Genomic DNA, 24,634 nt, shown 5'->3' on the forward strand with positions numbered 1-24,634 from the left:
TGATGCCTGCATTTTTGTTCCCAGCCAGGAACATATCACATGCAGAAATCAAAACTAACCATTGAGCAATACTTTGGGGGGCTGGGGGTGGAAATCTCCACATTTGGGTTTGCTCCAAGATGAGCAGAATGGTGTGATGTAGATCCACCCACACTCCAGTGCCTCCAACAAAATCTGTTCACTGGGCTTTTGCTTATGGTACCTGCAAATGTGACCCTAATGAGCAACTTTCAGTCCCTTCTTTGGTCTTTGGGATCTTGCTCTTTGATGTGTCATAAACGTGGGCATCTGCCCCAGTTCCTGCAAGGAGTTGTTCCTGCAGTGCAACAGCTGCAAAGATTTATAAACTTCTCTGCTTCAGGCAAATTGGTAAATGTCTATTTGCAGCTAATTCTTAATTTGGGTTTTGGGGGTTTTTATGTGTGGAAATGCTGGTGGCTAAACCCTTGGATTGCCTTGGGACTTTTCCATGCTCATGTAACATCTACCCCTTCCTAGATCAAAACAGACATGCAAATCAACTCTTGAATATTTGTGGATGCTCTATTTTCTTGCAGACTCACTTCAACTCCTTGCAGATCCAGACAGAACCCAGATGAGCTTTTTAGCCCAGCACAGCTCTGCCTCCACCCAGAGACAGTCAGACCTCAGGCAGTAAATCCCAAAGGCTTCAGCCTCTCTGGTATTCCACCTCCTGGTACCTTCTCTCTTCCACCTAACGCTTGAGAACCTGGTGAGTTCATTGCCCATTTTATGAGCTATTGAGTGGAGTGAACATGTGACTCAAATGTAATTGAGTTTTAACTGCTGGAAAAATATCTTGTTTCTGCTTGGGTACTGAGTTTATTGGTTTCTCAAATTTTTATCAGTTTTTTACATGTGCCTACACTACAGAGCTCTGGTGACTAAGAAATGGGAGAGGACACTGTGAATTAGGAACTGTAAAAGGGAGGAAACGTAAATTAGTGACGTTCTCTTCTTCCATAAATAAATATTTATGACTCCACCAATAGGTTATCCTGCTTCAGCCCTGTACAAACACCGTCTGCAGCAGAGGTAATGTTGATTTTAAGCAATGTGCCCTCAGATTCAGAGTCCTGTTTCTCAGTGCATGCAATGGGAGTTAGTGCAGCTCAGCTCCTCATAGATTTAAGACTCTGATGCTTGAAATCTATGTCCAGGTGCTTTACAGGTCATTGGGAAACTACTTTATGCATTTCCATTTACATGGCATCTCCTGAAACATTAATCTTTGCAATTGCTGCCATCGAAAATTTATCTGAACTATTGAAGGAACAGTCACTCAAATTCCTCGAATCTTGTTCCCTCAACACATTTATTTAGGAGATTCCATTCCTTCAGGCTGTCCCTCTTCTTTCCTGAGGATGTTTCAAAGCAGAGTGAAATGAGGACTCTTCCCCTGTTGACACTCTGAGTTTGGCTGTGAAGAAGGATGTTATTTCTGCGAGAGCTGGAGTTTCCGAAGGCAGCCAGTTGAGTTTGTTTATTCCCCCATTTCAAAGCCTGCACTGTCCTGTGGCTCCACATCACCAGGGCAGCTTTAGTGCCTGACAAAAGTGTGGAGGAAACCCCCTTGAGCACGAGATGTTACAACCTTCTGCAGAGGAGTGGCCAACCCCCTCAGCCTCCCAATGCTCTCCTGCCAGACCACGCAGCGCTGAGATGCTGAAATATGTTCTTTCCTGGCAGCGCTCAGGAACGGCCAATTTAGTGGGAGAAGGAAGTTGGCAGAGCTCTGTCCGTAAAGACTTTGAAATAGTCTGATTTTTATCAGAAATGACAACAGCAAAAAGAGCATAAGCCAAGGGTGCTCCAAAAGCTGCGCTCGTCTCCTGCCTCCCTCTACTCTCACCAATGTCATGGAGAGAATTTCCTTAAGTTTTCTCCAGGAGACTCTATGGAAGAGTTTGACTCAGTTCCTGCAGTGTCTTGGGTCCTTATGTTTCTAAGGGAAAAAGTGTGTTTTGAGTAAATTATTGACAAAGCAAAAGTGTGACTCTTCTGAGGTCGTTTCAGTGCATGAGGCCACATTCTTCCTCGCAGAGCTGGTGAAAGTAAACAACATTATTATAGATTTTGGTCATGCCCTGGCATCAGTAAGTGCAGTTTCTGTGTTTGCCATATGCTCTCACTGAACTGGAACAGCACTGCATACACAGGGAAATTGTTTAAAGAGCCAGTTCAGCCTCAGAACTCGCTGTCAAAATTATGATGTACATGATTCGTCCTGTGAACCACAAAAGCGTTTTTGTTTGTCAAGTGAAATAATGTGTAATTTGGTAGATCATTTAGGAAAGCTTTTTATTTGTTTGTTCGGGGATTTTTCCCCCTTTTTTTGCCTTTTTTTTTTCAGTATTCCACCACAGGCCTGGAGATTGGAGCATGGGAGTAGTGGAGAGGATCCTGCATCTCCCTGGGACAACGGGACGACAGCAACTCGATGTGAGATTGAAGACAGAGGAGGCAAAAGCCAAGACTTTAAACTCTGCTCTCAGAAGGCGACTTGCTGAGCCAAGTAAAGAGAAGAGGGAAAATTGACACCCCACAAGACATGGACAATTGTTGCCACCGGCTGGGAGGCCTTAAATTACAACCCCATTTTGTATATCCAAAAGCTTACACTTTCTATTTATACATCCCACTTCTTCTGTGCACCAAAAGTTGGATTTGGCAAATGCAGCTATTCCCTGCAGGCATATGGGTGAGGTTTGCTGCAGAGAAAATAAACTTGATTGTTGAAAACCTGTGTTTGCAATTACTCTGAGTTTCAATATTCTGAGGTCAAAATAGATCCTTTTAAAAATCATAATGCTTTGAAACAGATTCGTTTTCTTTCTGAAATGGTTATTGGATTAAAATGAAATATTGAAACGTTTTTGGTAAGCAAGTCATAGCAAAACCCTTCAATAGAAATTATGAAAATGTGGAAAGAAATAAAGTATAGAAAGTTTTTTGGGGTAAAGACCATTTCTGTTAAAAATAATTAGTTCTAAAAATGACAACCAGCTACACTGAGCAGGCCAAACCAGGTTTCCAATACATCTTTTGGGAGATTATTCCACGGTCTGAAAGATCTTTGCTTGGCAAAGGGGCAGGTACAAATAGTAAGAAACGTTTTCTTCAGGGACTTTGGTGGACGAGATGAGAATCTGAGTTCATAAATATTGTCACAGAAAATTGTGGGACTCTCTTAGGACAAAAAGTCAGATTTTGCAGCCTTTTTAATGTGCCTAATTTCCTTAGGAGTGAGGAACAGGGACTGGCATTTAAAAATATATTAAAGGTCCCAGCCAGGACTGAGCCAAGGAGGTCTCCCAAGTTGGGAATAATCCTAAAATTCTGAAGCAATCATTCAAAGGGGATGAACTATTTTTAATCATTTATTTGCTATTTATATTTCAATGACATCTCCAGAGTGTGTCAGCAGAGCTTTCACATTGGATGACCAACTCGAGGTGAATTTTTGATAGAGAAAGAGTAAAAAATCATAACTCCAGGAGCAGGAATAAAAAGCAGATCTAGAAAAAAGATCATAAGCAATTATTTAGGTCCTTGAGATACAGAAACACACTGCAAAAGAGCTTCAACAGGACTAAGAGCCAGAGCCTTTCTCCTCCGCCTCGGACTGGAGCTACATCTGGCACTTCACCCTCCTAAGAAAACAGTGAGGGGCTTGTTCCAAGGAAGGTGCAAGGAGGGCAGCCAGAGCTGCTCTGCATGCTCCTTGCCTTGAAATATTCCTTCGCTGCATGCCCACTTGAAGGCCCCTTTATGCTGAGGAAACTTAGTGTAAATAGGAATCAGGCTCTCAAAGAGCCTGGAAAGCTGTAGCACGAGAGTTCAAACCTTTTCAGTTCAAACCCTTCCAGATCAGAGCAGCTCTAAACCTCCAGCCAGGTTTCCCCCCACCATACACAGTGTGCTCATTAGGGCTGGCTGATGAACTCTGCTAATTACCTTATGCTTGGGGCTGCCATGTTATGGATGGCGAGAACACCAGGGGTGTGTTTTTGGAGGAGAGGAGGGGGCGTCTCTTAGTTTGATTTCTTGGAAAGAAAAAGCTTTTACTTTATTTTATTTTTTTTTAACCTTAAAGTGTTACTTGTAAATGGAGGCCAGAATTTAATTTCAGATAGTGTTACTCCACCTTGTGCAAGTGATTTCTCTTGACACTGCACTGACTACCCGTGCACAAAAAGCCCTTTATGACTTACACGCCAAAGAGCCTGAAGTATTTTTTGCCTCTCCAAAAATGACATTTCATTCTCCCCCTCCTTTTTTTTTTTTTATCACCTGAACACTGGCCTTAAAACCACAGCACGCAAAGGCCCCATGTGAAGTAGGGAAAGGCATTCAGCATCTGCTTATATCCCCAAACTGAAGCACCAGTGTGCCTAAAAAAGCTTGTATTTAAAGGCATTGCAGCTGCATCAGCTCATATTTCATCCAGCCACCAATTTCCTTTTCCCCCTGACAAACAGGCCTCAGAAAGAACCCAGGCCAGAAATTCTCCACGTTAGCGAAACATTTCCTCTTTCCCGTTCTCCCTTCCATTAACATTATTACGCTGCTCCTGGGAAAAGATGACTTTTCCAATCCAGGCAGCATATTTCTCTCTTTTCTTTTCTTTCTGTCTGTTTTCTCCTTCTCCAGGCCAGAGGGAAGGGAAGAACTGGGGTGCGGATAACAAGGGAGAAGGAATATTTGGGCGAAAGGAAATAGAATGTTTCTTCAGGAAGGAGACCCTAAAATCTGCCTCCTTTTTGCATGTGAATGCTGAGGGATGGCAACTCCTGGCTCTTCCTTCCACTGAGTGTGAGATACAAAGAGAGAGAAAAACACCATGTGGGTGACAACACTCATTGAGGCTCAGGTGCTCAAATACAACTTTGGTGACAACATTCACCAAAAGTCAGGTGCTCCCTCTGGGATAAAGTGCTGCTTAAAGCCCATTTGGCTGATCCAGGGGTTAAACTCATCCCAGACCTGGCTTAAGCCAAGTTGCAGCTGGTTAATAAGTCAATATTTACAGTTGTCAGGATATTATACTTGTTTCTAGATGTCCAGCCACCTTCATGGTCTGTGCAATCCCATTTCTGCGTGTCCCACCTCCACTAAAGGTCTCCATCCTCCCACCTTGCAGGACCAACCCTTTAACTCACGCATCTTTACTGCCTGATTTATATCAGGGCTGTAGCAAATGGATTCAACCTACACAAGACCAAAACCAGCTCTGTTAAAAAAAGGAGTGATTATCCTGCGTATCAGGAGGGTTGTACTCGTATCGAGTCTGATTTTACCATGTGCATGTTCGCTTCAGTCTGCTTTTATTTTTCTTCTCCTTCAAGAAATGGAAGGCAGGGTCCCAGAGGACAGAAAACATCTCAGTGAAATTAGTGGCAAAGGACAGCCAGGTCATAATTCCTCACCGCAGAGCAAGCGTGTCGTGACTGAACCATAAACTTTCTGTTATGCCCATAAAAAAGGTGAAACAGCAGCATCTGCTCCCTCAAAATACCCTCTGGCATTATTTTAAAGTCACTTTACCCTATTCTAAGGTAACTAACTCAGGAAATCCATTCTTGAGGCAGCTATTATAAGTTCTAATAGGGAATTGTTTCTTCTTTCTCATTGTGCCTAAAAAGCCAAAAAATAATTTGGGTTTCTCGTGTTTGGTTTTTTGAGAAGTCAACCCAAAAAGCAGGGAGATTTTATGAAAAAGTGCCTTATAAAGGGAGCAGTATAAGAATAGGTTTGACAGATAATTTTCTGCAGGTATTAATTACTTAATCATGCACCAGTGGCTGAATCAGGTATTTTGAATCAATCAGATTTTTTGTTGTGTTTTAGCAATTCTTGGCAATAAGTACTAACACCTCAGAAACGGATTAAAAATCATAATTTCAAAGAGTGCAGGAATGGTTCATTTCAGGAGATCAGATGGAGCAAATTTCCTTTCTGTTGTTCGCTTCCACTTTGACTTTGTAATTCTGTTCTAAATAAACCTTCTGCATAAATTGTTGTTTACAGTGACAAAGGCAAATCACGTCAAGCCAGACCCCTGAGCCTTTTCCTGCAGGATTATCAGAAAGGGGCAGTTTCTCTAACCACTCTTTGTTCCTCCTTTTTTTTTATTTTGTGTTTTCTTGCTTGCTTTGCTGTTTTTGCTTTTCCCTCTGGGTTGGGAGCTTTGTACAGACAGACCTTCCCTTGGGAATGGTTTCAGTTTCAACAAATTGCCATTCCGTGACACCCTGCCAAAGAAGTACCTTGGAAAATTCCCAACCACCTCTAGTCTGTTCTCTGGAGCACATTTCACTTCCAAATCCTTGGATAGTTATGGAGCAAACCATCCCAGGGCATAGTCCCCTCCACTCCAGGGCATCCCTTCTGCAAGGGAGCTCGACCCCACCTTAAAGGGAGGCAATTTATATCCAAGAAGGTTCTTTTGGAGGTGACATTCAGCCTCAGTTTAAAGCTGAGGAGGGGGTTTTCCAGCATTTTTGACAAAAACAGAGCAATGATATTGTGTCTGGTTTTGATTTAGAGCTCGTTGCAGTGTCACACTTAAAAAAATTTAAATTATTCGTATTTTGTAGGGCTTGAAAAGATCAGTTTTATGTTTTTGAAGGTTAAGAGCAGGCAATCCACTCGATTTTTTTGCTTTAGCATCTTCAAATAGAGAATCCTGTTGTATTTAGCAGTGTTAGCAGAAATAAGAAATCACAAACTTTTGAAAAGAAATATACAAGTATCAGTAATGCCAGCTTTTTTTCTAAAAATATTAGTTTTCCATGAATGTTTTTCAATTCTAACATCAATGAAAAAGATATTATTAACTTATTTATTTTTTTCACTTGGTGTAAAAATAACTGTGTAAAGTGCAGAAGATACATAATAAGAAGCAAAAGCATGGACTCGTTTAGACAACCCAGGTTAATTCTTTGGCTGCACCTCTAAATGTTTGATTCTGCTCAGCTCCCTTGAACGTGATTCTTATTTTTTTTTCTCTTTAAATTCACTCTGGAACAACTCACACAAAAATTTTGACCGTTGTTTTGACCGATTTTATTTTTTTTTCCCGCTCTTCCCCAACATGGTTTCTATGAGCTCTAAGAACAACAAAAATAATAAACCCAACGTTCAAGTTATGCCTGGAGAAGTTTTATTTCGGTTTTACTTCCACCAGTGTCAAAATACCATTCTTAGCAGCCCCGGTTCCCTGTCACGTGGTTGGAGATTTTTGTTTCATGCCTTTCTGGTTAGAGATGTCTTGCTTGAGAATTTTATTTCGTGCGTGTCATAGAACAAGTATGTTTTTTATGACATTTATGAATGTGACCAGTCTGGGAACATGCTGTCTGTCTGCTCGGGTTTAAGCCAAAATTGAAGTCATTGTAACTAGAATTTCCAATTTTGGGGAGAGCTGATCCGTCAGCTGGGGGTCAATAAATTGGCAGAGTCATCTTTTATAGCATGAGAAGGTGATTTCTGCCTTAGAGGAATTGTCAGGGTGAGGTTTTGATTATCTGAAATATTCATCAGAACGATTCTTTCTACCTTTCCTGCCTTTCCTTTTTGTTATAAAATTTATATTAACTGTAGTATTAAATAAAAAAAATGCATTTAAATTCTCAGTGCCTGTTACAGAAACCAGTTTTGTCCTGACGTGCAAGAATCAAGCCTGCAGCATCAAAATATCACATAATTTCAGTTTTCTGTTGCATTAAACCCGCCTGTCTTATTTCAGCTCCTCCAACTCTGAAATTCATGATTGAGAGCTGTTAACTCCCAACGATAGCTCCTGGCAAGCAGGGCTTGAGGTTTTTTTAATATTTTATTTTAATTATTTTTAGTTTATAGCTCAGCAACTCGTCTGACCCAGGGGAACACTTAAACTAAATTTGATAGATGTCAAGTTAGGAAAAATAAAGACAGCAGTGTTCTTTCTGCCTGCAATTACAAATGTTTGCTGGAGACTTTTCTGACAGGATTAAGCAGAGCAGAGACCTGGGGAGAGCAGAGAGGGACTGTCACTGAGGTCACCTTGGCTGATGTTCTCCAGAGCCTGGAAGGGGAGGAGGACTAGGACACCCACCGGTAGCAGTTGCTCCTAACTCCAAATGCAGCGGGTTTTCCCTTTTTTCCCCCTTTTCCCTGAGCCCTGATGCGTCTTGCATCAACTGCAGGAGCTAAAAAGAGAGTGCTTGTTTTTTCAGCTGACATTTGGAGCTGTGGAGACCTCTGAGATGCCCCATAGATGGGCTGAAAAACCCCCAAGACAAACAAAAATCGGAGCTTAACGAGCTGCAAAGGAGTGAGGAAATGCTCCAGGAAACGACGCAAAAGCCTGCTTTTGACAGTCTACCCCAAAACCAAATATCAGAAACATCCCCAAAAAATAATAAAAGTAGATGTGCTGGTTTCCAGTCCTTTTTTTTTCTTACAATCTAAAATATTAGAGGACACTGTAAAACCGACTGATGCAATTAGTGAGAAAGAGAGAAAAATGAGACTCCTCAAAGTTCTATAGGAATTATTCAGAGGGCAAAAATGTTGCATCTCTCCAGTATAATATACTGGCAAACTGCATCAGGGAAAAGGAATGGGCTCTCCAGTTTTTTGTCATTAGATCATGGGCTCAAGTCATGCCCAGGAATTTAATACAAAACTCAGTGAAATCAACAGGAGCCTCATTACTGGGAATCAATACTAAGGTACACAAGAAAGGACAAATAGAAATTGTTAGAAAAAAATATTGAGCATTCATATGTTACTTTGAATATGTTCAGTTTTTTCTTTACACTGAAATAAGGGGAGAAATTTCTTACTGGTCTGATCTTTCCATAACTCATTTCAATATTTGTTTTTGGGTGACCTCCACTCCTATAGCTTTACTTATATTCTATCACTGGAAAAGAAGGAGAGGTACAGGCTGGGTATGAATAAAGTACACACACCCAAAATTGGGTTATGTTTGAAGGTTGGAAACTCTTTTTTTACTGCTATTTTTAATAATGAAAAAAATCTAAATTATGTCTAGGGATGTGGATAATTTTTCCCACTCTAAAAAAAAGGCTGACAAAGAAATGTTTCACAAATTGATATTGTATGAAAGTTCTTCATGGATCTTGTGAGATCAGCTGATTCCAACCCAATTTGGGAAATTTTCTGAGTGAAATAGTATTGTCAAAGGGGTGCCCACTGCACAAAGCTCAACATAAAATGCCCTGAATCCTACAACTTTCTAAGCATAAAACCTGAACTACATTTTCCTGCTGGAGATGTCCTTTCCGCTGTGGGAATCAAGGGCGGTACTACTTGCTCATGATTTAAACTGTTTTCACTGCCTATTTTCCAATATTAATAATTAATTTTAAGGTTAAATCCTTTACTGGATGGACAGGTATTTTTATAACACATTAAAGAGCATTTACTTAAGGTGAAGCACAAGCTATTTTTCTTCCCAGCTTTCAGACAAATAAATCAACACACATGTATATATATATATTTTTTTTTTCAATACTTGGTAACAAAAAAAAAACCTGAGGTCATCTGAATTATTTCATAATCAGGCAGGTAAAAGTGGCTTAGCAGATTATGAAACCCCACTGCTGCCAAATTGCTCCATGATGATAATTATTTGCTTCTGTTCTTTAATTCTGGGTGGGCAATGCTGCTTTTCTTCTGCCCTCTGAAAAAAAAAAAAAAAGCAGGATGGCTCTCCCTATGGTTTTTGGCTTAACTGCACACATCTGGGTTTTGTATCAAAAGAAATAAATATCAGCCCTAATTAATCCTCTGAGGCTGCCGGGTACGAACTCCTGAGCAACACAGGCTTTAATTACAGCTTCAACCAGGGATGGAGTTGGTTGGGGAAGTCTGGCTGTTGATTTAATGCACTATATCATGTCCAAAAGGATCTGGAACAACACTGATTTACATCAGCTGAATATTTGGCTCATTTGAGACTCCCTTGGGAAGGAGAGGGGCGATACCTATATCCATACACTCCCCCTGAGTTGTTCAGATGTGGTGTGCAGCAAACTCTATTGCAAAATGCTTGTGAAATCCAGTTTGCTGAGTTCAAATGTTGAAGTTGTTTAATTGGGAAAAAAATAGCGTGATATTGAAAAAAAACCTCCGAAAATATTATGATCATATATTCATATATTTTCTCAATGAATATGAACTCCTTGATTTACTAGTCCTTTGTAAAAGGTTATTTAGAATGATTCAACCACAAGATAAAGCTCCTGTATTTCAGACAAAGAAGTATCTAAATGACAATACTCTGATTACTTTTACGTGTTTACTAATTCAGTTAATTTAAAGATAGACTTGAGGGATTTAGTTGAACAGCAATAAAACTTGTTGAGAATGGGGTTTGTTACACATTTTACAATTCAAAACCTGTCTGTCTGTGTCTCTTGTATTCCCTTCTTTTTTTATTTTTAAGAAGAATTTAAAACCATGTTGTTTGTAAATGTATGAGTGAATTCAGAGCAAGTGAAGGTAAAGAGACTTTTAACACTGTCCTCAGTACAGCCAGGCTTTGTGCAAACTTCCCTCCCTTCCAGTACACCTCAAGTCTAACTTGCAGTAAACCTTATTATTCTAGTCCTTAGTTTATCTACCAAAGGGCTGCCAATGTACTAAATTGTGTGGTTGATTTTTGTAAAGAATGCTAATGAAACTCACTATTATTATACTTATTTTCCCTCCCAACTGAAGCCCAAACTGGAACTGTAATCCCTAAGAGTTCAAATCTGGTGTATTAATCCCCTGCAAAACTCCTCCTGCCTCCCCACGATGCCATCTGAAGTCATCCCTGTGAATCCAGGCTGGTTTTGTTGTGCTAGGCAGAGGTGTGTTTACATGACTATCCATCTATTACAGGATATTATTTTTCCAGTGGAGAGTATTTCAAATATTTCCAATGAAGACTTTTCGTTTCTGCTTTTTTTCTTTTTTTACTGGTGTTACTGAAAGTAAAAAGGAAAGAAATAAAAGCGTACTAGAAATATCTATAATAAAGTCAGAAAAGCGGGGAAAATTGAGAATTTAGAATCATGGAATCATTTAGATTGGAAAAGACCTCTAAGATCATCGCGTCCAACCATTCCCCCAGCACTGCCAAGGCCACCACTAAACCGTGTCCCCAAGTGCCACATCTACATGTCATAAATCCCTTCAGGGATGGTGACCAAAGCACTGCCCTGGACAGCCTGTTCCAATGCTTGATAAGCCTTTCAGCGAAGAAATTTTCCCTAATATCCAATTTATCTCCTCTGGCACAACTTGAGGCCATTTCCAGTTGTTATTTGGGAGAACAGACCAAAATCCACCTCACTACAATGTCTTTAAAGATGAGGCTGATGCTGACATTTGCTCTGCTATATGATGGTCCCGGTGGATGCACAGATTCTAGTCAGAAATCTTTAATTACATACAACATTTTCTGGAATTCCTTGCATGTTCCTTGATTTCACATATATGACATATCTTTTACATAGATATGTCATATGAAGACAAAGTGAAAGAATCCTGCAAATAAGTAATATCATTCTGATTAATACTGGTGTACAGCCTTGATTCATGAAAGTCTTTCACAAACACTAAGGGCCAGATTAATTGCTGTAATGGCAGGAAATCAATGGCGTAATAACCTGATTTGATTCTTTAAAACTTTGCACAGTCACTGCTTCCTTGTGCCCAGTCTGTACATGCTCCCTATGGACAATCCAAGATCTGCCATTAGCTCTGATTTTTTTTCAAATCCTTTGATAAAAGGAAGAAGTAAAATCACAGTTAACTAAACAATAATCCCTGCTATTCTTGAGCAACCAAAGCCCTCTTGAAAGCAAAGGAATGGCTGCAGAAAGGTCATTGCCAGGAAGTATTCAAACACCATTAATCCTCCTCTATCTCCTCACTGCTGATAAGACTCTCTTTAGACCCTGGAGTCAAGTTCCTCTTACCCTGATATGCTCAAGTGGTCACTGTCGTGCTCCTGTTATTCATGTCTGGCTGGAAGGTTGAGTTTCTCTCCCAGTTTTTCCTTTCAGTTCAGTAGCTCTGGAGCCAGAACAATGTGGCCTCATCAATTTTACTCTTCTCCATTACGAGCAAATCTTCTACCAACGAAAACCAAGGGTAACTTTTAATATGAGTGTGCAACATCCATGTTTGTGTTTAAATGTTCACTCTACATTTACCAATGATATAGAAGTGCCGGGTTTGGGCACGTACAGAGAATACAAAATTATCTCTTGACCTCCCACCTCCATGAATGGCACCATTAATTTTGTTGTAACTTCATTCACACCTAGAAATTCATAGCTAGAAATGTGTGTTTGGGCATTACCGCAACACTTAATTTGAGATTTTTTTGTCTTTCTTATTTCTCCAGCTATTTATGGGATCATGCAACCCAAGATAAAAGTTAGTAATATGGGTCCTGCAGTAGTTCATTCCACCTACTCTTTGTCATCTTGCTGAGCTAAACGAAAACCTGTTATATTAATGAATTTTTGGATTCTTTTCAGCTCCCTTACAACAGTATCTGAGCACCTTATTGCTTCTAAACATGTATTTTACTAAACAGAGAGATAAAACAACCCTGTTTCACAGGTGGAGAACTGGGACACTGGAAGATAACAGAAAGGGAATTCAGCTCAAATATACCCTTTTAAATGAATTATCAACACACAGCACAAGTACTACTGCTTGTGGAAGCACAACCGAAATACCTTGTTTCATGAAGTCACCTATCTTCCAAATTAATTTTGATCCTCTGTTTACACTTGCTCTTTATTTTTCAAAACAACCCTGAAAGGCAAAAGCAGAGTTTTGAGCATCTTCATGTAATAAAGGAACAATTAAGCTTTGGTTCATATGGGGAAAAGTTGTTTAGTGCAGTGAAATATCCATCAGACTTTGCATTTCTCAGAGCTACTTAAATAGCTCAGAAAACCCACCTGATTAGGCACTTTGCATATAAAACAAAATCTTGTTTGTTAAAATAGGCTTTAAACATCAAATTAAAGTTGCATGACTCAGAACTGTACACAAATAAATAACTGGCTGAATACTTGGAACAAATGCTCTTTTATTGTGCAATTAATATTGCTGATGCTGCTCTTTAAAATGTGAATGAGTTTATCTTTCTGGTTGTGCATTACTTGTAATGATGGGGAAGGGAGCACTGAAAACATTTGCTGGGATAACATTTTGGCAGGGGGTAAAAGCTGGGATGCAAGAGACTGGTTGGATGCTGTGCACCCTTGGAACCAACCTGACAGGATTGGAAGTGCTAAATTCTGCCAGCAGACATGACCATGGGGCCAACTTCATCCTGTTTATTCAGCGAGCAAATATGTAGTTAAGGTGGGACTGACTGTGATCTAATTCTTCCAAGAGAGACTTGCAAAATTCTTGCCAAAAGAAGCAACAAGAGGTATTGTTATCACTGAGAGCTGCTCAGTCCTTGGATGGTCGTGCAAAGATCATCTTCTTGAGTGAACACATGAACCAGGTGGGTGCTTCCCCCAAGGCCCTGTTTTAACAACTCTCGGGTACAATCTGAAGCTCAAAGACATGTTTAATTGTTTGCTTGAAGTTGAACAAGTGTTTAAATAATTTTCTGCGTATAGAACCATAAATAATGTGGGTTAGAAGGGACTTTAAAGCTCATTCAGTTCCATCTCCCTGACAAGGGCAGGGACACCTTCCAGGTTGCTCCAAGTCCCGTCCAACCTGGCCTTGGACACTTGCAGGGATGGGGCACACACAGTTTCTCTGGGCAACCTATGCCAGGGCCTCACCACCCTCACAGCTCAGAATTCCTTCACAATATCCCATCTAACCATGCCCTCTCAGTGGGAAGCCACTACCCCTTGTCCTGTCCCTCCAGGCCCTTGTCCAAAGTCCCTCTCCCGCTCTCCTGGAGCTCCTTTGTGCATTGGAAGGGGCTTTAAGGTCTCTCTGGAGCCTTCTCCTACCCAGGCTGAACATCCCCAGCTCTCCCAGCCTGTCTTCAGAGCAGAGGGGGTCCAGCTCTTGGAGCATCTTCGTGGCCTTCTCTGAAGTTGCTCCAGCAGCTTCATGTCCTTTTTGTGCTGGGGGCCCCAGAGCTGGAGGCAGCTCTGCAGTTGGGGTCTCATCAGAGTGAGGTAGAGTGGGAGAATCCCCTCCCTTGATCTCCGGGTCACAATTCTTTTGGATGCAGTCCAGGATATGTTTGACTTTCTGGCCTGCAAGTGCACGTTGCTGGGTCATCATGTTGATCTTCTCGTCAACCAGATCAAAAAAAGTCAGGTTGCACTTCCAGTGTGTTTCTGGAGACATTATGCAGGAAATTAACTGATAACTATTTTGCCAAGGATTACAGCTGATATAAATCTGGGTTGCACCTTTGGTTGGAGAATGGAGAAGTTGCCTCAGTCTTTAAAGTAGTGTGTCCGTGAGGAATAATAAAGAACAAAATGGCAAAGGTGTTGGATCTCTCTTGTGTGAACACACAGTTGCTTTAGGTTATGCCATGTTACCATGGAGATTTTCATATGTCATAACTGCAGTTTAGCACAAACATAGTATTTCACATTTTTGTTGTGTTCTCCATGTAAAAATTCATCTCAGCCAGATGTAATTTAGAAAGTGAAGAAGTGTTCCATGATTATTGGTTACATAATCCAAATCTTCTTGAGAAACAGTTCATGAACAGTTTGGCACAGACTTGGAAAATTTCATATTCCTTTGGCAGAGGAAGCTGACTAGAAATATTCAGTGATTAGATTTTCAAAGAGGTTGAACCTCTGCAGCTCTTCACATTTCCATAGCAGCGCTCCAGGGTCCGACACAGCTGAGAATCTGTTCGTTATCATCCACAGGTTTCTTTTACAACTCCCTTAGAAAAAAATGAATCCCTGTGAAATGCATCTTCCAGAGGAAAAAAATACAGCCAGCTCTGGCTGTGCCCTTCAGGAGTACACACAGCTGAAATCCATGCTCATGCCAGTTTATATGTACTGGCACCCCCAAACCACTGCCTGACTTCTGCCTGTACCAGCCTGAATATTGCAAGTCTTTACACTCTCCTTTTTTATAAAGTTAATTTTTAATCACACAGTTTTATGAGAAAAATTAAGGATTTGTGCTGTGAGCCTAATTTCATGCCCTGTGGATTTGCGCATGATTTTTACAGCATGGACATGCACTCCAGCTTTCCCTTAAAGGAGGACAATAAGCCAAATTTCTGCCTCTAACTATCTTATGAAGCATGTAGGAAGTTAATATTTAGGGAGACTTTGGCTCATTGATCAGATTTGACAGATGGATACACAGATACAACACAGAAACAATGACTGCATAAGCCTTAACCCCCTGAGGAGACCAGCTAAAAAACACTTTGTGAGGAGCAGACTCACTTCTTTACAAGCAGTTGCAGAATTGCAGGTGGGATTTCACATGGACTGTGGAGCTCTGGCTTCAGCCAGGAGTGGGTTGTCTCTATAAATGAAACACAAAATAGACATCAAAAATATGTGAAATGGGAAAATCAGAGCTTTCAGTAATTTTTAATTAAGCCAGAAGGGTTGATTGGACATATCTAATATTCTGCTCAGTGTGTTACAGGCTCCCCTTTGTCTGAGATGTATGTTTGGAAAAAAACCCACCCAATCATATTTACAAATGTCCACCGATAAATTTGCCTTTTTTATATTTCCATTTTTTTCTTTTTCATCATAATCAATTCTTTCTTTTCTATGATGACTTGATTATAAATATGGCATTTTGGCCATAGGTGACAGAACCACTCTGGGCCAGATGTGCTGGCTGCCTATGAAGGGCTTGGCCATAGGATGTTAGTGGTTTAAAGTAACAGGAAACCTGAGGAATATCATAAATCAGGCTTTTCTGACTAGGTTTTTGTACAGAGTATAACAAAATGTATTGAATAACTTAAGTATGTGTGAGCCTCCTGCCTACCAAATTACTGGGGTCTGCCAGTGGAAAACACACTAATTTGATGTTGGCCTCAAACAGAAAATTGTTAAACGAAAATTAGGCTTCAGCATTTCAACAAAAAATCAGCTTGGAGCTCAGTGTTAACAGGAGCCCAAGGATTTAACTAACTGTAATGAAAATAAAGAGAGACAAAATTCTTGACTTGCTGAGCCCCAGTCCTGAGGAAAGGTTTCTCCTTCTGGATCCCAACACAGCAGGAGGCACAAAGCGTGTACCAAAGGGTGGGTTGTCTTTCTTTTCTCTCTCCTGCCATGGATTTCACAAGGTCATAGGTTGACATTTTGTACTTTTCCACACTTCTATTGACTTTCATTAACAATAAACAGAAGGTACTGGGCCAAAGTCATCGAGTCCGTGACAGAGTGTTCTAAAACATGAAGCCTCCTGCGTGCAAGGACATCAGGAGGGGCTGAGCTCAGAGATCCTCTCACCTGGTGTGCTGGCTCTACCCTGGCCAGTGCAGGGCACTTCAGGGGAGATATGAGAACCACATCTGAGCTATTCTCTGTTGGGGAGCTCTTTCCAATCCCAATTGATATAAACAATCACATTTCATTTATACTCCTGGAGATAAATCTGCCTATGGCAGTGCAGCTCCTGCTCTAACCACCTAAAATTAGTTATTGCCAATTGATTCATCCAAGGTCTTAAATAAAAGATGATCTATTCTTATCATCCAATTAAAGGTCTTAAGATGTTGCCTGTTTCTCTCCTAGCTCTTCTCTGCTCTGCTTAAATAAAATAATAACCAGAAGTCAAATGTATTTTTTCCATCTCATAACCATTCTCTTTTTTTTTTTACCAATAATTTTAGACTTCCTTCAATCTCTTCCTTTAGACCATTTTGTGGAGACAGTCATGGCATACTGATGTATTCTTGTTCCCTGAAATATGGGTCCCACATCAATGCTTTAGCATCCACACCTTCTCAGATGCCCATGTTTTCCCTTTGAGAAACCACTGCAAAGTCACTTTTAAATTTATAAAGTTAATGGGCTTACGGTGGATTGGCCCAAGTTTTACCATTTCCTCCACACTGTAGATGTTTTTTTGGTCAATTCTCTTTCCTGCCCTGTCTCTCCCTTTCTCCATGGTGTCACTACATGATATACTTGTACATGGACCTCCCCTTATACCAACTTCTTATGGCTCAGAGAGCAGTTAATACATTAAATGTTAGAGAAAGCTCCTGCTTGAAATGCACCCACAAACCATAGTCCTGAGCCATATTTCTTATTCTTTTTTTTTTTACTATATTTTGGGTTCTGGCAGAGCTGCAGGGAGTGAGAGTGGCGTGCAGCCTTTCCCAGACTGTGTAGCTTGGCACCAGAAAACTATTTCTTGGGAGTTCAAAACCTGTCAGGATGCTCTCGCGAAACCGCTCCACATTTAAGACGTGTAACACTAAAATGTCACTTTTGGAGCCCAAACCAGAGTGCCTTCAGCTTTTTGACTGGCAGAAAACTGAAGGATAAGCTCCAGGGAATTTCTACTACAGCTGTAAACTTTCAAAAATACTTTGCTGCTGCAGAAACTATAGAGTGTGGTTTAAATGAACAATATGCCCCCTTCATACCTCAGCACCAGGGAGAACACGCTTTCGACTTCAGCATGAGCAGCCTATGGTTTAATTTTTAAATTATTTTTCACCCACACAGAACAGGTTAAGCGGCTTTTAGCTCAGTTTCTACCTGTCACACAAACCAAACTATATTCCAGACATCTCTGGGAGGAGGAAGAGATGATACAGATGGTTGTGCAGATGTTTGGATCCTGTTCTCTTAATGCTTTACTCAGGACAAATTTAACCTCCTTATATGCCTTGCAGAAGACTAAATCTCAGCCCTATTCCATGCCTGGGATCTTGGAGAAAGCCAAGTCTCTAGTTAATATGTTTATGTGACATTCTGAGCTTGGCTCTCCTCCGCCCTTGTGGGCCAAATCCTAATATGACCCAATGCTCTCTCACATCAGCTGGAGTTCTGCCTGCATAAAGCAGAAGTTAAAACTAAGCGATGCCTCCAGGTTTCAGGCCAGTGACTCCATTTCACAAAAACTCATTGTATTATAAAAAGACACATCAGCTTCAGCCCACTGCAGGGTCACTGTTTTTTGGAATTTTTTGTATTTTGGTTTCTTTTGTGGTCACGGTTTTCAAAAATCTGAAATAGGAGGAGGCAGTCTTCTCCTCCCACTCCTGGGGCTACACCCTTCCCTGAACAAACCTGTTCTCAGCGGGACCTGAATCCCTCCTGGACCAGTTATATCTCCAGGGGCCAGAGCTGTTGGCACCCTGGCCTACTGTGCTCAGTAGAAAGATGTTTTCTGAGGTTTCCAGAGGCTGGGTTAGGTCCTGTTTTATTGCCCAGAGAATGTGGATGCCCCATTCCTAGAAGTTTTCAAGGTCAGGTTGGATGGGACTCTGAGCAAACTGCTCTAGTGGAAGATGCCCCTGCCCATGGCAGGGGGAGTGGAATGAGGTGAGCTTTAAGGTCCCTTCCAACCCAAGCCATCCCCTGATTCTATAATTCTATGATTCTGTTTGCTTATAAACAACTCCCAGCTTTTATTCTGGTCTTATTTTAACATTTACTCCTATATTGTCTCCCTACATTTCATTCAAACCAAAGAAATGATTGATGGTTTTATAGGAACAACCCTGACAAGCAACATAGAAAGAGCTAAACAGTCTTGGAAAAGGGAATTACAGCTCTTATTTTTATTACAGCTGAAAAAAACCCCACTGCTGAATGAAAACATTCAGGCACAGGGAAAATCCTCAAGCACCAATTCCCAGTGAGGGTTGCCTTGGGTTACCTGGAGCCTCCATGGTGTCCACACTTGCACAGCCAATTCTGGACACACATCTCATAGTTCCCAATGTCAAGTTGGGGCTTCTGTGGGACATCTGGGCTGTCCTTTGCAGGGAACAATGAGGAAATTTGCTGGAGGACTCCCTGCCACTTGCACAATACATCAATCCCAATCTAAATCAGCAGAGAGGCCAAGCCTGAACCCATCGGCTGGATCAGCTGCTTTTGGTTGTAAGGGGTAAAAACTTAAGATGGTATCATAAAATCATCGACTAATTAAGGTTGGAAAAGACCTCCAAGATCATAAAATCCAATACCACCACGTCCACTAAATCATATCACAAAGTGCCACATCCACTCCTTTTTTGAATACTTCCAGGGGTGGATGGTGGCTCCACCACGTCCCTGGGGAGCATCACCTCTTTGGATGGACCATGGGTGTGCAGGCCAGGAAAGATTGTGTGCATGGAGATGTCCCTGACATGCTGGGTGTACTTTGGCTGTATGGCCTCTGTGTGGGAAGATGGGCCCCCTCACATGGGGTCGACTTCCCCCAAGGCCGGATGGCTTTGGAGCTCTTTCTCAACAGCAATACTTGAAGTTATTATGAGCCCAGTGAAGATAAAAAAATCAGCCAAATTCATCTTGGATGTCAATCTTCTCTACAAGTGTTTTGGAGGTGCTGTTGAGTCTCTAATCACAGCACAGCTCCTGCACTTTAATTGTGTCTCTGCTTTTGAAACACATTACAGACAAATGCTGGAGTAATCACCACAATCCCATGAATGAGCCGGATAAGAGAGACGGAGAAACTGAGAGGGAGAGACCACACAGCAAGTAGTGTGAGCCATGGGATTAGGAATTGGGATTTCTTTTTCTCTGTGCAGAATCCACGAGGCCATGCTGCCCTGGATGATCTCATGAAAGAAGTATATTTTCCATGTGTGAGGGACTCGTAGCAGTATCAGCTAAGTGCAAATTACTATGATCATTAGCCACTCTTTGAGTGAGGCAGCTGCCAGGAAGCCTGTGTGTATGTTTGAGGGAGAATTCCTAATGTCTGTGTGTCTGGAGGAGGATAAATTCTTCTATTCCCCTCCAGTAGCCTAATTAGATTTTTACTCTGTTTATTAGAAGAGTTCAGTTGCTAGCTTAACATGAAATAAAATCTGCGTGATTAAGAAGTCACGAGCAGTAAAGCTTACAGTGTGCTGCTACAAATTTTCCTTTCGTATCAACAACGATGAAATCCTCCAGTGTTAAATAAAGTGAAAGCAGGAGTGTGTTCAGACCCAGCAGCCAGGATCCAAACAGAGTGTCAAGGACAGAGGGAGGATGGAAAGGGGGTATCATTACTGGAAATGTTGCATTTTTAAGCACACAACAGGCTGGAAGGACCATTCCTCTTTATGGATCTTCACTGTAAAACAAGGATGGGAAAGATGCTGTTCCATTTGCAAACACATTCTTCAGCTCTCCTCACTGCCTTCTTTAGACACAACAGTCTGTCAAGGGTCAGAAGAATATGGAGTAGTATCTAAATCTAAGTCTATTCAAACATCTTCAGTGGATTCCAGATCTAAGCCCTTCAGGGGTTGATAGCCCTGGTGATGTCAAAGAGCCTCCAGAAGTATCTGTATCCATTAGACATTATTTTTTCTAATTCCAAGGTCTTGACCTTGGAATAAAAATCCATTGAAGACAATGAGATGCGCGGGGTTAAGTTTAGATCCTTGCACAAAAAAATGCAGAGGTCTATGATGAGCAGCAAACAATCACTGAGATTTCTGAAATTCAGGGTTTGCCCCTCATTTTCCAGATCTCTGGTGGCACTGGTGAAATCCAGGCATGCATCCCTCAAACCCTCCATGTAACATTGTAGATACTGAAGACTGGGGAACCCAAACCAGGAAAGGGGATGTTCTCTTTCCCCGACTTTGCTGGGAGCAGCTGTGTCACACACAAAGTCACTAGCAACCCTTAACAGGAAATTTTCCAAATGGTCTTCGAGTTGATGACCCCAAAATCCTACTGAGAAAATGTCTCTATATTCACTTACTCGTGGAAAGTAAAATACAAAGTGTTTTTTCTGCCTCCTACTAATCTGAGAAGTCAATTGCAAGGTGAGTTGTTCTTCTAGAGGACCTCCAAGAGCTCTTTCTAATCTGTACCAATTCTGGGCTGCACCCAAAACCTCTGAGTCCAGCCTAACCTGATCAATAGCCACGAACAGGATGAAGTCCTATTTCTCATGAATCATTTAAAAATCCATTAGGGGTTAGAATCAGGGTGCAAATCCGAGGACAAAGTAGGAATCTTGGTATAGAAAGTAAGCTCTGGAGCCTAAAAAAAAAAAAAGAGAAAGCTCAGAGGAGGTTAGGAGTCAAGGGAAGGAGACTCGAAACCTAAAACCTTCCCAAAAAAGCAAAGGGATTTGTGGAACCCAAGAGACTAAAAGTACATTTTGGCCCACAGTCTGGTTTTCCTCAGCACGTGCCCAGCCACAAGAGTCCATGTGGTTCTTCTGTTTTCCCAAGTCTTTTGAAATATAGATGCAACAGTCTCGAATCCCTGCACTTCCCTGCATTCCTCAAGAAATTGGCCCACCAAGTAGTTGTAATTCAGGATACCACCATACACCCAGTGTAAGATTCCTTAACAACTATGCACATTTTTAGGCTCAAATATTTTAGAATTGTTTTCACTGTGCCTGAGCTGTAATTGGCTCAGCTTCCCAAGTGTTGGATCATCTAACTAGAGTGATTTTTGACTCAGAGCCCAGGCACCATATCAAAACATTTATCAATTAATCATAAAAAGTAACTAACATTGTTGTCCACCCAAGAAAAACTGTCACTTACAGACTCATGTATGTTATTCCTTATGAAAGAGCTGCTATATAGAAGTTGATTTCCTGCACAGACCAGGTGGAAAATCTGCTAAAGGCAGAGGTCAAATCTAGTTTAATTTTATACCCTTTGTTAAGAATGTTCTCCCTCTCTCTTTCTTTCTAAAAAAAAAAAAAAAAAAAACCAAGGAAAAAAAAAAACACCCTTGTGCTCCTTTCCAAGTATTCTAAAGTTAATTCATGTGGAAGAAAAAAAGATTAGGATAAAATTTCAAATATTAAATTCAAATGCAGGATTAATGAGTTTTATTTCAAAGCCCCAGAGGTTGTCTGGAATTTAGGACATTTTTTTAGTAGCAGACACGAGACACAGCCAGATGCAGTCGTGTTTTGGACAAGCTCAGCACAAATTTAGCACCTTGAAGGAGAAATTTTATGTCTGTTTGGTAAAGCAAACATTTCAACTTTTCCAAAATCCCTTGTCCAAAAGATATTACTGTTGCATTGGATGAAGGAATGGATTTAAAATAACGCTGACTTGTTGCTCTAGCACACAGTAATTGCCACCCCCATCACCATCACTGTAAGTGATGTAGGTCCTCTACCCCACTCAACAGATCCACATAAATCATATATTGATTTTTTAAATAGTGTGAAGCAACCCAGATTAAAAAAAAAAAAATGGAGCTAAAATAATTTCTGAAGCCAAATTCAAGACAGTCCTTGCAACACTCTGCAGGAAGGAGCTTTTTGCAACTTGGTTTCTCAAAGGCCAGCAGGGAACAGCTTGGCAGAGGTACAAACACTGTTCTTCTCACGCCCTTGCAGATAGGATGGCAAACCCAGGGAGGATGAGCTGCTTCACTTCACACCCGCTCCCTGAGGCAAAGGAGTTGGAGGCCAAACCCTCCAAAGTCCCTTCATTAAAAGACTTTTGTTATCATCACAAAAATTAACAGCCTTCAACTTCCTCCCCAACAGGGTTGTTCCCAAGAAGCAACAAATATCAACAGAGTTTCAGGTCACCAGTGTTAGTTTATCCAACCAGGAGAGAAATTCCTGTTTCCAGTCAAAACTGGACTGAAGTGGTGGCTCAAGAAGGGCTGGTGACACCTGTGAAGCACAGCCTGCAGATCCAGAGCAGGTGATCTGGACCAGGGTGTCTTTTGAACAGCCAGAAGTGTTAAACATTGGCCTGACTGTGCTTTGCCTGAAATCAAAGAATAAAATCCCTGTTGAGTTCAATGGAAGAAGAAGGCAGCCAACATCAGGTTTAGTGTTTTCTACATCAGCACTGAAAACTTGATGGGAAAGGACCAAAACCTTGCAGTGGACACCTTCAAACATTGGAATCTTGTCTTAAAAGATTCCAATTATAGCCAAGAAGAAAACACTGGCGTTTCAGTTTCAGATTCTGGCTTTCCTTCAAATGGACATACCACAGTCTGTAAATAGAACCAAAACCTGAAAAATCACTCTGTTTAAATTCCTTCATTGCCTTAGAACTCTGCCTCACCTGTGGAGAATTAATGTAATTAGCTGTAACACGAACAAGTAATTAGGACCTGGTGACAGGCAAGTTCAGATTAATTATTCCATTTAGAAAAACACTCACAAATGATTTTTTTCTGATTTCTTTTTTAACCATAAATCCTACAAGAACAGGTTTTCTCCCTCCAAAATGGTCCATGGAAGTAGCCTTGTCTCACAATATTTCTGGTTTTGGTCCCCATCAAAATCAGTAAATGTGATGACACACCAAAATATGCAAAGTTAACAAAGGCACTTAAAAAACTTATAAATGTTTTGTTTGAGTTGCAACTAAATTTTCTGGTCAACCACAACTTTATCCCCTCCAGTCGCTCAGAATCACGTCCCATTTCTAACCCTTTTTAACAGTGCTAAAACAAGAAGTTTGGATTTAAAGCTTCATTTTCAAATGGATTTCTTGGACAGAATGGGAGAAGATGGATGTAATTGTCAGGAATTTCAGATTATAAGTGCCTTGAGCTATTCTGAGTGCAGCTCTGAGCCACCACCAAAGGAAGGGAAAAGCTGTGCAAGGCAGTGGCAGCTGCACTAACTGCAACCAGATTTCACTTACGTGAGGCTGATGCCTCTTTTGGTCTTTCTCATCTCTGAACTCAACCCTGGACATTTTCTCAGTGCTTTAAGCTGAAAAAATATCTTATAAGTCAAAAATGTCACCAAAATTTGGTGAAGACTCGGTGTCTTACCTTGTTTAACAAAACAAGCCTAGGTATCAGTGGCACAAGTTTATGCCTCATTTTGGATATGCTAAGAAATGCTTCATTTCTAGACACTGCCCTGGCATATAAACTAGTGAAGGGTCTAGAGAATGAGTCATACGAGGAGCAGCTGAGGGAGCTGGGGGGGCTCAGCCTGGAGAAAGAGAAGCTCGGGGGAGACCCTATCACTCCCTCCAACTCCCTGACAGGAGGTTGTAGTCCAGTGAGGATCAGTCTTTTCTCTCAGGTAGCAAGTGACAGGACAAGAGGAAACAGCCTCAAGATGTGCCAGAGGAGGTTCAGGTTGGACATCAGGAGGAATTTCTTCACTATAAGGGTGGTCAGGCACTGGATTGGGCTGCTCGGGGAGGTGGTGGAGTCCCCATCCCTGGAGGTGTCCAAGGAATGACTGGATGTGGCACTCAGTGCTCTGGGCTGGGTGACAAGGTGGGGGTCAGTTACAGGTTGGACTCGATCTGGGAGGTCTTTTCCAAACTTAGTGATTCTGAGATTTACAACCCTTATCAATACTGCACAGTTTGAGCCAAAACACTCATGTCCAAAAGTTGCCCCCAAAATCAGCTGCATCACTATAACCTATTGTCCAAGAACAGCTAAACTGGAGACTTAGCCAAGGACATGTCATCCAAAGGAAATCAGCAATAGCTGAAACG

At 41.2% G+C, this 24,634-nt stretch overlaps 1 long non-coding RNA gene across 3 annotated transcripts in view; it reads right to left on the reverse strand.

Moving 5' to 3' along the window:
- Nucleotides 1-15,531, reverse strand: part of LOC113968535 — a 52,734-nt gene extending 37,203 nt beyond the window's left edge. For 2 of the 3 annotated variants that reach the window (XR_003534546.1, XR_003534547.1), the window contains exons 1-2: nt 15,450-15,531; nt 12,003-12,158 (exon numbers count right to left, since the gene is read on the reverse strand). This is a non-coding gene — a long non-coding RNA (uncharacterized LOC113968535). Of the gene's footprint in view, nt 1-11,995; nt 12,159-15,449 lie in introns of those variants that run through there. The other variant, XR_003534545.1, reaches the window with a different exon arrangement.
- Between the last annotated feature and the right edge of the window lie 9,103 nt (nt 15,532-24,634).

The sequence above is a fragment of the Neopelma chrysocephalum genome, unplaced genomic scaffold, assembly GCF_003984885.1.
Source record: "Neopelma chrysocephalum unplaced genomic scaffold, ASM398488v2 Primary Assembly neopelma1_68, whole genome shotgun sequence".
Lineage (NCBI taxonomy): Eukaryota > Metazoa > Chordata > Aves > Passeriformes > Pipridae > Neopelma > Neopelma chrysocephalum.